Raw genomic sequence first — 16,521 nt, forward strand, 5'->3', positions numbered from 1 at the left:
CCAAGATGGGATTAGATGTGCGAGATATTTACTAGGAGAATTGTCTCTAAATGATGAAATGGGAGAAAGCACAACCAAGCAGGGAGAGCCTTCAGACCACAATGCAGATCAGACACTTGTACAAGGAGAGAGGGAAGGAAAGATTGGTTGGGGCAAGCCTCAGGCTGCAGCACAGTTCTAGAACGTCCTGACCAGGCTGATGGGGAGTCCTCATGCAAAAATTGCCCATTAGAGGATTTCCACATTGGGCAGGAATGGGCTGGCACTAGGACCCCTACCCTACTGTGCTTATTTCACCAGTAGTCAATGGTGTGGGAAAGTGTAGTCTTAGGGCAAATGTGGCAGATGCAAATACAGGGGGCAGCTGGAATTGTTCACCAACTGGGTTCCCTGCAGGTTCTCTTGGAGTGACATAGCTCCATAGCCACCCCACGAGGGACAGAGGGGGTGGGAACAGAAATAAATGGTTGTTGATTTCAACAATATGTGGCACAGCATCCTCACTGGGTGTTCCTTCAATCACCCCTTCCTCATGTGTTCAACTTGTGTAGCTACAAGCAGGAGATAACAGTTTTCCTCTTGCTTTTGTCTTACCAGAACTTTCAGGAGAAAAAAAATCCATCAGTAGCATTACGTAAAAAGAAAATTATTTTAATGAAAAGTGCTTTAATCGGATTAAGGAAGGCACAAAAGGTCAGTTTGGATTAATATACCGTGTAACCTTTCTATTCTCTGTAAAATTCTTGGAATACCGATACAAGTTGGTCTGCCTTGTTTCCTGAGTTTTGCTGTGATGCCATGCCTGTTATAAAAGAGAAATTTTCATGTACACATAAAATGCAATAATTACAAGAATTTGCACTTACTGATATGTACCAGATACTTTGCCAAGTGCTTTACATATATCAGCTGATTTCGTTTCATAACAAGTGAGGTAAGTATCATGATCATCATGCTCATTTCCAAAGGGGAAAGAGAAAGGCTATGTAGTTCACCCCAGGTCATGCAGCAAGCCTGAAAAACAGAATTCAGATTCTCCTGTTGCCCTTGCCTGCATTCTCTGAGCCCTTCTATGTGCTGCAGGGCTCTATTCTACATAGATCACTCCAACAGTCCACCCAGCCCCATGGAGTGAGTTCTACATGTAGGTCTACAGTTCCTTATCTAAGACCCTTGAGGCCAGATGGATTTCAGAACTGAGAAGTTCTGATATTTTAGGAAGGTAATGTGATTCACATACCATATATAATATAATGCTCCTAGTGAGGTCTCGGGCAGCACTTCATAATCAATGTAAATATTTATACCAAATGGGATAAATATAAAGAAATATTTATATCACTGTCAATATTTCTACCAAGTGGGATAAATGGCCCTATAGTAAGTAAGTAATTGGGCCAGGATTTGAACCCTGGCTATTTTAATTGGGGTCTGGTTTCTGGAGTGTGCGTCTCTCCTTGTACTCAATTCTACCTCTAACATGCAGTGGCACTGATTCTATTGTCAGCTATTTATCTCAATCTAGGCACTGTGCTAGGCACTTTGCATATCTCGTCTCATCAAATTCTCTCAACTGCCTTAGGACATAGGAATCAGCCTCACTTCTCAGTTGAAGTAACTGAGACTCAGATATCAAGTAATTTACCCATTGTTAGGACGTAGACTGGCAATATTTGAATCAAGGTCTGCTGGACTTCAAAAAGCTATACCAACTTAGTTTTCACAATGAAAGCCCTATACCTTGAGGAGCCTAACAAACTGCCAGCACTTTGGCACTGACACACTCAGCCATACTGGCTATAGTTCTGCTCCCTGGGCAGCTAGAGCTCTGTGCTCACAATGCCCTTGTCACTGAAGTATATGTCTTAACATTCCTGATCTCAAGCAATGGTTCAGTTCACTCTCCCTGATGGCAAAGAACAATCTGAGATTCAGCTAGGAACACTCAGCAGAGTTGCTTTCATCTTTTTGTCCCTTATTTCTTGTAAAAAGAAGCCCTAGTTCATCAGATGTGATAATCCATTCACATCTGTTCCAAGAGATTCAAGACTGTATTACTCTGTTACTGCACTGCTATAAAGAACTCTCTGAGACTGGGTAATTGATAACGAAAAGAGATTTAATTGTGCTCACAGTTCTGCAGGCTGTACAGGCTTCTGCTTCTGGGGAGGCCTCAGGAAATTTACAATCGTGACAGAAGGCAAAGGGGAAGCAGGCACATATTTACATGGCCAGCAGGAGAGAGAGAGAGAGCAAAGGGTGAAGTGTTACACACTTTCAAACAACCAGATCTTGTGAGAACTCTATCATGAGACAGCACTAGGGGGATGGTGCTAAGTCATTTGAAACCACCCCTGTGATCCAATCACCTCCCACTAGGCTCCATCTCTAACACTGGAGATCACAATTTAACATGAGATTTAGATGGAGACACAGAGCCAAACCATATCAAAGACATTCACCACTGACACAATTTTGTGTTACTAGTTTTTAAGCCTTTCTTGGGTGTCTGCTGATAGCAGAAGAAAGAAACACAGAAGAAAGGAAGGTTTCCCATGATTCTCCCCTGGTTGCACCGAGGGGCTGCTGAGGGCCTGAGAGATCTGTTACAGGTAGGCGCCACCATAGATCATCCCTTTATTCTTTCCAGTTTGCCACATAATTATGAACAGTCTAAATATATATCATATGTGGTTCTGACATATTCTACCATTTAGTGAATGGTTATTATGTACTAGACACTGCTAAGCATGTATAAAAACACATCATTCAATCTCTCCTATCACCTTAGGCAGGGATTATTAAAGGCTTATTAACCCATTTTACAGGTGGGAAAACTAAGACTCAGGCTGACTAAATTTAAATAGCTAAAGTGAGCCACAGATCCAGGATTCTAACCCAGGTCTTTCTGAACCAACAGCCTCTGCTATTAACTCCAGTACCTCTTGTAGAGTCACTTTCATTACCCCAACAGTAACTGCACTTGTCATGCCACATGCCTGATTTGGGTTTAAACATTCTCAACTCTGTGTATTATATAACTTCTGCTCTCCAGCTGTTTGGAACTTATTCCGATATTGCCTATAATTTGGTCTAACTATACTTAAAATATTCAAAAACATGTTGGTCAGTCAAATCAAATTTACTGGTGGGCAGAGGAATGTTATATTCTATTGCCACTGACTTCTTTCATCTCAGAAATCTGTGAATCTATGTGGGATTGAAACAGGTATTATTCTCATGTTGCAAATGAGAAAAACTATAGCAGAGAAAGGTTAAGAGGTATGTCCAAACAAGTTTATTAGTTTAATCATTTGTTACAGGTTGTTTTATGTCCCCTCCCCAAAATATATGTGAAGTTCTAACATCCAGTACCTGGGAATATGACCTTATTTGGAAATAAATTATTTACAGAGGCAATCAAGTTAAAATGAAGCCATTAGGGTGAACCTTAATCTGATATGACTGTTGTCCTTATGATATGGTTTAGATATTTGTTTCTTCCAAATCTCGTGTTGAAATGTAACCTTCAATGTTGTAGGTAGGCTTAGTGAGTGGTGTTTGGGTCATGGGGGCAGATTCCTCATGAATGACTTCAGGCTATCCTCTCTGTAATGACTGAGTTCTCAGTTATTTCACACGAGAGTTGGTTGTTTAAAGGAGACTGGCACCTCCTCCTCTCCTTCTTGCTCCTTCTCTTGCCATGTGACATGCCTGCTTCCCCATCACCTCTGCCATGACCAAAAGCTTCCCGAGACTCTCACCAGAAGAACATGCTGCTGCAGAACCATGAGCCAAATAAACCTCTTTTCTTTATAAATTACCCAGCCTCAGGTACTTTTTATAGTAATGAAATGTGACTAAAACATCTTATATAAGGGGGAAATTTAGACATGGAGACAGACATGAACAGAGGGAAGATGGTGTGAAGACACATAGGGAGAAGCTAGCCATGTGGAACACCAGGATTGCCAGCAAAGGCCAGTGGTAGAAGAGGCAAGAGAGGATTCTCTTCTAGACCTATCAGAGGGAGCATGGCCCTGCCAACACCTTGATCTCAGACTTCTAACCCCCAGAACATGAGACAGTAAGTTTCAGCTGTGTTAAGCCACCCCATTTTGGGTATTTTGCTAGCACAGCCCTGGGACACAAATACCATCATTATTTATGAGGGCCCATCAGGTGCCCAGCACCATACTAGGCTAGAGACAGAATAAGATGCAGGATTTACAATCAAGCACTGACAGCAGACATTTAATCAAAAAGTCCACAGATAAATTTTCACAGTTGTGCTATACACTGTGAAATAAAAGAGAATTTCTTGGCACAGGAACACTAGATTCTAACCTCATCTGGGGGTCAGGAAAGGTTTCCATGAAAAAAATGAGTTTTAAAGCTGAGGCTAAAAGGGTCTCAGGAGTTGGGGAAGGGTATTTTATGATCATGCACAAATATTCTGGGGAAAGAAAACAGTTTGTGAAATCAAGAATACAAGGACAAAAAGAAGGGGTGTGGGGAAAGGTAGAGGAGACAGCCAGGCACCCGAGTGTGCCCATAAATGTCAGTGTTCAGCAGAGCCTCCTGATTCCAAATGCCTGTCTAATTTCCTCCTCCCACCCCACCCGAGCATCAGTCCTGGAGGATCTGTACCGTATAGGACCAGCCTTGTCTAGAAGAGCTGATCATTTGTACCACTCAGTCAGCTTTGCACTTGGCCACTCAAGGCCACTAACCTTTGCTTTGCCTAAGTCTCAGTCAGAGGGGCACCTGCTGGGAAGATTAATGTGACTTGCTTTGGTCTTAGCTGCCATTTACCCAAACTCAAGGGTCTGGAAAAGGTCTCCGTAGTTATAGTCAAATGGTCTGTAACTTCAGTTTATGGCTGTGTCTTTTTTCAGTTTCTTAGAGTTCATGACTTTGAGTTCTGCATGAGTAAAGGAGTATTTTGGTACAATAGAAAAGGAACTGATTTATTATCCCTACTGCCTCAGACACGGAAGCTATGGCAACATTGAGGCTCAGTGCCAGCACTCATGTTGTGTACCCTGGGTTTTTCTCTCAGATCTCTCATTTTCACAGTAACCTTCACTTTGGACTTTTTATGGTCCAGATAAAGAGAAAAATAATAGTGTCTGCTTCAAATTAAAGTTCTTGTGAGGATTAAGCCAAAAAAAAAAAAAAAAAAAAAAAAACACTTTGCAGAGTACCTGGCCCTTAGTAAGCACCCAGTTGATGTTAACTGGTAGTATATTATTAATATTGTTATTACTCCTATTAATTAAAACCTTTTACAATAGGAGTGCACTTTTAGACTTTCAGGCAACTAAATGCATTCCCATATTCTTCGTAATCAAGACTAAGCATGGGTAAGTGATTAGTGGCTATGATGTTAATTAACTTTCTCCAGTAAAAAGGGACAGAGGAAAACTCTGCACTTAAACAGCTGATTGGAATACAATGAGGTCTATTCTGCAAAGTCTCTCACAGGGGGCCCTCTGCTTTCCACTCAAAGGAAACAGAAGTTAAAGAGCAAAAAGATCACCACTCCCCTCCTTTTTAATTAGAAAGCACTAAGAAGATGAAAATGCATAATAAGGCTCTGCAGTAGTTAAGTATAATTCGCGCAATGTGTGCCTGGGGACTCTCTCCACCATTACTCCAAGAGGCAGAGCACTACAGTGAGGAGCTAGCTATGTCAGAGCCTGGCATCATCAAGAGTTCAAATCTCAGCTGCGTCACTTACTAGCTGTGAGACATTTACAGGGCAATTAACCTTAACTGAGCCTCAATTTCCTCATGGGTAAATGTGACGATAATGACACCTTTATTTCAGTGTAGTTGTGAGAGTGAAAGTTGGTAATGTGACAAATGATACTGACTACCATATGTTGAAAACATGACACATCTGAGGACATGGTAGGCACGCCATGGACATTAACCCTTGGTATTATTTTGGGAAAACTCACACATCCTGCATAGATTCTTTCATGTGTGAGATTGTGGGTCAAAAGAGATTTGAAGGAGGCATTAAGTAGATGGCAACACTTTCATTGTTTTCTGAATTGAAGACTGAACCTTCAAAATCAAATATGCTGTGGGAAATCAGCAGTAAGAACAGATATGGAGAGGCAAAAAGGGAGTAGAGGCAGGGAGAGTCTCAAGCTTTTTTTTATTGCAGCTTTCAGATTCTAGAGAATTTTTGGTAGTCAGGGTTAAGTGGCGTAGACTAATGTAGTCAGTGTTGCACAATGGTTAAGTGAAGAGGCTGTAAACCCAGACTGGATGGGTTCAATTTCCATCTCTGCCATTACTAACTGTGACCTTAAGCAAGTTAAATTAGGTGCCTTCATATACTCATCTGTAAAATGGGTGTAAAATGGTGACTGCTTCTCTGGGTAATTGGCACTTAGTCCAGTGCTCAGCATGTGGCAAATATTTAAAAATGTTAACTGTTAACAGACCTGAACTGACTTGCTAATTTGTCTGCAAATTAGCAAGACAAATTTAACATTTTAGTTGACTATCAGGAACTAATTTGTTTCTGGAATTAATTCAAGGTTATAACTTGACATCTTATTATTCAAGTATTAAGTCTGGCCAACATTTTTCCATTTTGTAATTTTGTTACTGAAAAGGGGTCCTAATCCAGACCCCAGGAGAAGGTTCTTGGATCTTGTGCAAGAAAGAATTCAGGTCAAGTCCACAGAATATAGTGAAAGCAAGTTTATTAGAGAAGAGGCAAAAGAATGACTACTCTATAGGCAGAGCAGTGGCAAGGACTGCTTGACTGAGTACACTTATGATTATTTCTCAATTATATGCTAAACAAGAAGTGGATTATTCATAAGTTTTCAGGGAAAGGGGTGGGGAGTTCCCGGAACTGAAGATTTCTCCCTTTTTTAGACCATATAGGGTCACTTCCAGACATTGCCATGACATTTGTAAGCTGTAATGGCCTTGGTGGCAGTGTGTTTTAGCATGCTGATGCACTGTAATTAGCATATAATGAGGAGTGAGGACCAACAGAGGTCACTTTCATCATCATCTTGGTTTTTGTGGGTTTTGACTGGCTTCTTTACTGCATCCTGTTTTATCAGCAGGGTGTTTGTGACCTGTATCTTGTGCTGACCTCCTATCCCATCCTAAGAATGTCTAACCTCCTAAGAATGCAGCCCAGCAGGTCTCAGCCTCATTTTACCCAGCCCCCATTTAAGATGGAGTTGCTGTGGTTCAAACACCTTTGATGATTTTAATGAAGCCACTTTGATTTTGATCTTAGAGATCCCTGAGATAGAACAGTATATGTAAATATTACAGGTAAGACGGTAAGACATTTGATGCAGTGGGGAGCCCAATGCAAAGGCTTTCATTATAAGTGCACCAATAATTTCAATAAGATTTCACATTACAATCAGAAGAGTTAATATTTATAATATTTGAGATTTGTAGAAATCATCACTAATATTAACTGGCTTTGTTCTTTGAGTTTCCCTCCTTTGCTCTTCAACAGGTAAGGAGTGACCATCCACTGGTTCAGGGAAGGCAGGAAGAAAGTTTGCTTTGCTTTCATTTCCAAAATTCCCAGCCTTAAGGGAAATGCAGGTGCCTCTGAACTATTAAGTGTAAAGGATTGGAATAAGAAATGGTAAGTGAGGGGCCGGGCGTGGTGGCTCACGCCTGTAATCCCAGCACTTTGGGAGGCCGAGGCGGGCGGATCACAAGGTCAGGTGATCGAGACCATCCTGGCTAACATGGTGAAACCCCATCTCTACTAAAAATTAGCCGGGCGTGGTGGCGGTCGCCTGTAGTCCCAGCTACTCGGGAGGCTGAGACAGGAGAATGGCGTGAACCCGGGAGGCGGAGCTTGCAGTGAGCTGAGATTGCGCCACTGCACTCCAGCCTGGGTGACAGAGCTAGACGCCGTCTCAAAAAAAAAAAAAAAAAAAAAAAAGAAACGGTAAGTGAGGGCGATACAGATATTAGTGGGTTCTGAAGAGAGAAATGCACTTGACCCTGAACTCTGATTCCTGGTTTTGAGTCCCTGAGAGGGTCAAGACCTCAAGGGAGTTTGGGAGACCAAGCTTTGCTGAAAAGATGAGTTGATCTTCACAAGACTTATGGGAAATTTACAGCTCTGGAGTATAAAAAATTGGTAGGTCTTCTTCAAGGTTGACCTACCATCATGGAGTTTCTATCCTTAGGATGTCATCTAAACCTACTTACCACCCACAGGCCCAATTTCCAAATTCCATTGCACTGAGGGGTTAGGGCTTCAATGTATGAATTTGGGGCAGATGTGCACAGTTCAGCCCATAGCACCCAGCCCCCACTCCAGCCCTCATTCTGCCTGTGGAAGTTCCATGCTCAAGTCCCCAGAACCCGCCCTTGTACCACAGTTCCCAGCCTGGACTTCTGCTCTGCCAAGAGTAGAGAATTCCACCACTTCAAATAGTCCCCTGCTCCTACCTCTCTTTAGTTTGTCTTCTTCTCTATTTTCTTACTCAAGTCAGCTGATGAATTTTCACAAAAGGGAAACGCAGGTACTTCTGGGCAAAGCAGGAGGGGATGCCCTGTATCCCTTTCTAATAGCAAGAGGCTGGTATTCCTGGAGTTCTGGAGCATCTGCAATTGGATACTTTATGGCTGCTCCCTGAGATCACTGACTTACTTCTGAGATGTGTGGCTGTGGTGATAGGATGAAGTAGAATAATACCCTGGATTCACTGGACCCCAGGGATGTGGTTTTCACATTGTGTTTGCTCTGTGTAGAACAAGGGTTCCATAGATACACAAGGGAATGGGGACACTTTGAGGGTGCAGCTCCAACCAGTGGTCTAGGTGAACTTGCTTTTATTAGCTGGTAATAGCCGGTTGTTATTTTTTTATAAATTCTATGATCTGGTTGTTAAACAAAACCATTAAAACTCAAAGTAAATAAACATGCAATTAAATAAATTAGTAAAAACAGAAAAATACTCAAAACTCACCATTTTTAATTATTTTACTACATTTTTCCATCATCTGTGCTCTTGAGATTCCATATATCTATTTTAACTGTAAGGTGAAACTAATATATAACATATGTAACTAATATATCTTCCAATATATAAACATATTGCTACTGCACATCTCTACCCAATTCTGTGTTCAGTGAAATTGACCACAGTAGGAGTATTCACACACCACAGAAATTGGGAAAAGCTTCAAAACAGAACTTTTCCCCCTATGAGAACCAGTTGTCAATAACCAGATACTTAACAGACTTAGCAGTTTAGAAAATCTTGAGGAAGACCAGAGCAGAAGCCGAGGGTGTGAACTATGATATAAGGGCAAGTGTTGGGGACTTGAGCATGGAACTTCCAGAGGCAGAATGGGGGCTGGAGTGGTGACTGAGTGCCATGGGCTGAATTATGCACCACCTCCAAAGTCATATGTTGAAGCCCCAACTCTCAGTATGATGGTGTTTGGAAATGGGGCCTTTGGGAGATAATTAGGTTTAGATGAGGTCATAAGGGTGGAAACTCCATGATGGAATCAGTGTTCTTATAAGAAGAGATAAAAGAGAGTTTGCTGGCTCTTTTTCTCTCTACCATGTGAGGAGACAGTAAGGAAGTCTTGAGGAAGAGAGGTCTCACCTCTCAATAAACCAAATTTTATAGTACCAGCCTCCAGAAGTGTGAGAAATACATTTCTGTTGTTTAAATCATCCAGGCTGTGATATATTTTTATAGCAGTTTGAGCTAAGGCACTGGGTGAGGAGCATGAAAACACTACAAGAGGAGTGATGCAGCCAGGAAAGCCCAGGGGTCCTGCCAATCAGACGATCCTAACAAGGACATTGGTACCATATGAAACCATATGGGGGAGATAACAGGCAGCTGAAATGTTTTCAGACTTCAACCTGTGCCAGTCAGGGCACAACAAGGAGACAGAAGGCACACCAGTTATTTGAGCAGAGAGAATTTTACATCAAGTATTATTTCTAATTCTGTGAAAAAGTCAGTGGCAGCTTGATGGGGATAACATTTAATCTATAAATTACTTCGGGCAGTATGGCCATTTTCATGATATTGATTCTTCCTATCCATGAGCATGGAATGTTCTTCCATTTGTTTGTGTCCTCTTTTATTTTGCTGAGCAGTGGTTTGTAGTTCTTGAAGACGCCCTTCACATCCCTTGTAAGTTGTATTCCTAAGTATTTTATTCTCTTTGTAGCAATTGTGAATGGGAGTTCACTCATGATTTGGAATATACACCATGGAATACTATGCAGCCATAAAAAAGGATGAGTTCACGTCCTTTGCAGGGACATGGATAAAGCTGGAAACCATCATTCTCAGCAAACTAACACAGGAACAGAAAACCAAACACTGCATGTTCTTACTTATATGTGGGAGTTGAACAATGAGAACACAAGGACACAGGGAGGGGAATATCACACACCGGGTATTGTCAGGGGGTGGGGGGCTGGGGGAGGAATAGCATTGGGTGAAATACCTAATGTAGGTGACAGGTTGATGGGTGAAGCGAAACACCATGACATGTGTACACCTATGTAGCAAACCTGCACATCATGCACATGTACCCCAGAACTTAAAGAATTAAAAAAAAAAAGAAGAATTATTTTTGGGATATAAAATTGTTATCTAGTTAAGTGAGGGTAAAAAAAAAAGACAAAGGTTTCAAGGTGTCAGAAATGCAGAAGTGGCAACCTCCTCCAGGGTTGGAGGAACAAAGGGAAGATCTTAAGTTTTTTAAACTTAGAAACTCCGAGGAGGAATCCTGTGAATTGAAACTCAGGTCCTTCAGGAGCCTTGTTGCTTGGTTGCAGCTGGGCTCTATGGGGATGGAGGAGAGCAATCAGCTGCTTTTTGCAAATGGTGAAAAAACTAGTTTCAGCTGTTGCCACAGGAGGAAACCGCTGCTGTGGAGGGGAAGATAGCAAGGTGAAGGAGACTGTCACAAGCCTGAAAGGAACAGGAGGGAAACGAAGGAGCAAGTTACTCATCTCTCTTGCTGCTGCACAGTCTCCCTCTGGCGCCCACTATTGGTAGTTCCTATTAGAGCACCAAATGGAAATGTGCCTTGCAGAGAGCTCAGAGGATTGACACTTCTGGACATGATGTAAGGCTGCCCCTTGAAGTGGGAAATGATTAAGCCTAGATAAGGGCAAGAGCCTGAAGCTCAAGGAGAGACAGCACTTCCTTCTGCCAAATCCGAAACTGAAAGAAGAGATGGCCCTAACGCTTTCTTGCCAAAACACTGCTTTGACTACTCTAATGTCAGTTTAGGAAGGAAAAAAACATAACATTGCTTCAGCTTTTTTAAGGGTTGAAAGCTTAAGGAGTCGTGTTTGGGAAATGAGTCAGAATTCTGGAAAAAGAATAAAATAGATATTTGAAAGAGAAGGATCTGAAACCAAGTGAAAGCCTTGATAAGCACATTTCTTGTCAGCATCTATTTAAGTGGTCCATTTAACATAGGGTTCTGTTAAGCTATTTTTTTCATTAGATAGGAATTTAGTCATCTTATATGTTTGAGATTTTTAGGTATATTTTAAGTTTCAGAGTCTTCTCTTATTCCCAGCTGACCTCCTTTCTAAAAAGAAGTGAGAACTCAATATCTCTGCCTTGGCATCCGGTGATTATCAACAAAACCCCAGTAGGTCACCTTTTCTGATAACAACATCTGCCTCAGTAGAGAAAATCTTTTGCCCTCTAGAAAAGTATCTTAGCAACTGAATCTCAATAGCTATGATCTACTGCTTACTTTTCCAGGGGAGGGCCAGGCTCCTGGGTTAAATGTTACAAGATGTAGCAGTGAAGGAGGTAGAGTTCCTGCCTACAAGAGGTCATAATTTAATAGAGGAGGCAGCCAAGACAGTACTTGGAGGAGCCATAACTCTGTCCAGGGGTGGGTTAGGGGGCTTGAAGTAGTTAAAGAGTGGGAAATCTGCAGAGAAAATGGCACATTTGTGGTAGCTTCTGAAGAACAAGTAGTAGCTTGCTAGGTAGAACAGTGAGAACATTCCAGGCAAGGAGAAGTCCATGGTGTGAAAGAGGATTAATAATAGGGGCTACAAAGAGGTCTCTGAAGGTAAGAGGAGGCCAGGCCACAAAAGAATCTTACACGTTCTTTGGGGCATTTGACATTTATCCTGGAGGTGACAGGGAGCCATCAGGAGAAGCTGCTTATGCAGCAGCTATGAAGTCACCAGCGTCTCAACTGTCTGTCTGGCAAATCACACCTGAAAACCAGGCTCTGGCTAGTGATTAATGTGTCTCCTTTTGGTTCCATCGCTGGCTAGAGATGACCCCCGACAGAGACACTTTTATTCCCCCAAGAACTGCACTTCCTACTCTACATGGCTCATCACACAAAAACAATTGCAAAGGCTTAGACACAGAACTGTTGTTATTGATACTTCTGCAGATGCTAAACTTCGGCTGTTCAGAGCGAGGCCTCCAACTAGTCCCTTCTTCTGTCTGCTTTGAGTTGTATTAACTATTGTTGTGTAACAAACAACTACAAAGCACAGAGCTTAAAACAACCATGAATTGTCATTGCTCATGGATCTGCAACGGGGCTGGTGTGGCTCTGCTCCATGTGCTTCTGATACTGCTCCTAGGACCAGCAGCCTGTCCTGGGCATGTTCTCCTAGAGATGGCAAAAGAGCCAGAAGGTGGGAGAAACATGTGCGTCCTCTTAAGGACTAGGCTCAAAACCATTGGCTGTGTTATTGGCCAATATAAATGTCATGGCCAAGCCCAAAGCCAAGGCTCACGAAAATACAACCTGCCCACAATGAGGCCATTAAAGGTGTGAAAGCAGAGAGGGATGAGGAATTGGAGCCAATAATACAATCTACTACAGCCATCTTGGTGACCTCATTCTATGGATCCTTTTTTCCATTTTCTTCTTCCTCATTTGGATGGGCGCTAACAGATGAAACCTTAAATTTCAAAATGAGTCTCAGGTCTCACTTCAGGTGGGCCACTGATACTATATTTCTTGTGGTGGCTTTGTGCGGTGTTGACCTGGCTAAACTAGAACTACATTTTCTGGAATTCCCTTACCTGTTCAGTGAGCTCTGGTGAGGGTGACTAAGAGAGAAATATGTCCCAGTTTTGGAAGTTAAGAGTCATATCATTAGGCACTGTTGTCGCTCATGATCTTGGCACAGTGCTGCTGCCAAGCCTACATCTCCTTCAGTTTGTGTAGGATTTCCTTCGGCAACTTCTCTGAATCTTGGTCAAGGTATACATACAACTCCCTGGTAAAAGGCAGCAGTATGACCTGCATCACTGAGGTTGGAAACAAAAGTGTGTCCAGATTCGTTCTCATGGGTTCCAGTTTGTCCTCGCTTCCTCTGTTTCGTGTCCATCTTTTCTTTCTGATTTATTCCACTGTTGACTTCAGCTCTAACCTCAGATATAGAAGAAATAGCTTTACATAGACTGCTTAATAAGCTTTCACAGTTTTTAAAGGTCTAATTCTCATAATAGTAAATCTCTCATTCTCTGATTCTGTATTACTCATTTTGATTCTGTTTTTAAAACTCAAACACTGATACATCTACAGTGATTAGGTGATTTAAAATAGTTGAAAGTTAGATTGTGAGTTGGTCCTATTTATTTGTTCATTCATATTTTCATTCATCATCTGTACATTTACTGGACATCTGTTACATGGTAATCCACTTACTCTACATATAAAGGTCTATAATATACCTTCTATATGATAGAGTTGCCGCCCTGGAGATAATCACAGTCTACAGAGAGCAATGCAATAAAGAAAGAATGATAATGCAATATGGTAACTGCTATCATAAAGAAGCACAAAGTAGCATATGTATAGAAATATAGAGAAAGGTGTATCTCATGCTGTTTGGGGTAATTAAAGATCTCCTAAGAGGTATTGAATGACCTGCAATTTGAAGGTGAGTAGAAATTCATCAATGAACTAGCAGTTTCACTAGCAGTGTCACTTGGACAAGTTATGTAAATTCAATGTCTCAACTTCTCATATTAGGATACAATATTGGGATAATAATTGTGCCTACATCACTGGGTCACTGTGAGAACGACATAAGTTAAAACACATAAAGTGTTTAGAAGAGTGCCTGGCTTATCTGGTGAAGCCTGAAGAAATATAGTTGCTATTTAACTAACTGTTCCTATGATGATCTCTTTTTGTCCTTGGTTTACTGTGCTCACTCACATCGCTGGCCTAGAACAATGGAATAATGCTGAGCAAAGCAATGAATAAGTAGAATAAAGATATGAAAGAATACAAACTCCTGTAGTCCTAAAATGCAATCTGTCTAGTGAGACAAAGTGCTAATTAACACTTCAGAGAATAGATTGTGATGCCATTCAAGTTTCCTATAGAAACACCAATTGTGTATTTAAAATAGTGGCCTGTCTTATCTCTCTTGCCCTTTCCAAAATTCATTATGCTTGTAGAGGTTCTTAGAGACTAAATATTCTGTGACCATAAAATATCATGGCATCAATAATGGTTCTAGCCCCCAAGAAAACAATCAATGTGAAACCCAGCATTAAATCAAAGCTGAAGCACTGAAGGTGAGGAAGGAAAGGGTCTATAAACGGTGTCAAAATAGTGGGTTTAACCAAAAGAGAAACCATATGATGAGAAAGATTATAGTGGTGCGGAGGTTGAACCGTATAAAAAAAGAAAAGAGAGAATTTCACTGACAACGAGGCAAAGATTTATAGGGAAAAAAAAGCAGGAGAAATCAGCAAGAAGTGTTTAAGTGAGGACTAAAATTTTCAAAGTCATTTGTGAGCGTGTGGAAAAAGAAGGAGGCCACGGATTTCCTAGAACTCAAACTGGGAGGAATGAGAAGCAAAGTTTAGGCAAACAGAGAAAGGCATAGATGAGATCAAATCAGAGGCAACCTTAGATCCACAAGGGAGCTTTCAAAGAGGGGCAGGGAGAAAAATTAGCATAGAAAACCAGGCCTGAAAAATCAGAGGCTAAGATGTTATGGAGACAAAGGAAGACGGCTTTAAGAATTCATGAAAGAAAAAGCTTATGGTGGAAAGAAGTATTTCTAAAAAAAAAAGTCATGAAAAGAACCCCATGGGAAATGATGGCTCCATTCAACAATATTTATTGAGTGCCTATAATAGACCATATGCTGAGGTCTGTGCTGGCGTTGGAGAGATTAAACAACAATGACACCCACCACCATAATCACCATCATGACCCTCAAAAATTGGCCATGTCTAGTGATGCACAGCTGAAAGTGTTTACTTTTCCATTGGTTTTAGGGAGGATATTTTATTCGCTTCTCCCAACAGCCCTGTGGGAGTACAGAGGGCAGATATTATTATTTTAATTTCACACACGAGGGAGTGCAAGCTCAGGGCGATCAATGAATGGCCCATTTGGCACAACGGCCAAATGCACAGTAGGACTGGAGATCCAGCCTCCTGACTCCTGTTCCCAGACCAGTGCATGCCACTGCCATGTAATGGGTACCATTTGTGATGATTAAACTTGGAGCATTTTCTGTGATACTTATTAATGTATATTTCTAGTTTTTACTCCCAGAACAGTATTCTTCTAAGAAGCCTGAGGCATTTTAAATATTTTGAATTCTGATGCATTCAACCATCCTTAGGAGGCATAGAATGACACACAATTCCCAAGTGGTAGGTGCTTAATGGAAAAACAGAGATATACTGATTTACATTTCCTTATTATTATTTTTTTAAAAAAACCTCTGACCTCCTACTAGGAAAGTAAATGTAAGTTAGTAATGAAATGAGGTTAGAACCAATAATGAAGTCGGAACGTAATGAGAGAGTCCCAAGGAAGATCTGGAATATTTGTATTCAAAGCCATTTGCCCAAAGGGTCCCAAGTTCAAGAACATGAAAGCGAGGCTTGACCACACAGACCGGTCAAATACACAGGATCAGAGGGATGTCGAGGCTGGACATAATCCTGGAAAATTGGTTTTCACAATATGGGCAGTTTTTTTTTCCCCCTTTTCTCATAATTGCATTTTTTTCCCCCATACCATAGGGGATACGTTAATTGATTTAGTTTGTCAGAAACTCATATTTTCATGGTTCTCTGGTTGTCTAAGTCTTGACTTCCTAAATATACATGATTGTTTTCACAGGTTTGGTTTGTACTAAGAGGAACTAGATCTTTTTCAGAACAGAAGTTACAAGAACATTAATATTTCTTCTTTTACTCAAGATTCCTATTTATGGCTGACTTCACTTACCGATAGCATGAGCAGCAATCTGGATTGCTGCCTCCCTTCCTCTCCTCCTTCATGGAACATCCCTTCCTTCAGCGGGTAGCAATGGATCCCGGATTTCTGTCTTGCTGCCTGTGCACATGCAGAAAGTCTCCAGTTCACCTGCTCTAACCCATTCTCCACGCCACCACCAGGGAGAGCATTTTACATGAAGCTCTGACCATGCCGTGCCTTCTTCAAAGCATCTCAATGGTGCCTCGCTGTCTCTAGGATTAACCTCAG

The sequence above is a fragment of the Chlorocebus sabaeus genome, chromosome 29 (assembly GCF_047675955.1).
Source record: "Chlorocebus sabaeus isolate Y175 chromosome 29, mChlSab1.0.hap1, whole genome shotgun sequence".
In the NCBI taxonomy this organism is placed as follows: Eukaryota; Metazoa; Chordata; class Mammalia; order Primates; family Cercopithecidae; genus Chlorocebus; species Chlorocebus sabaeus.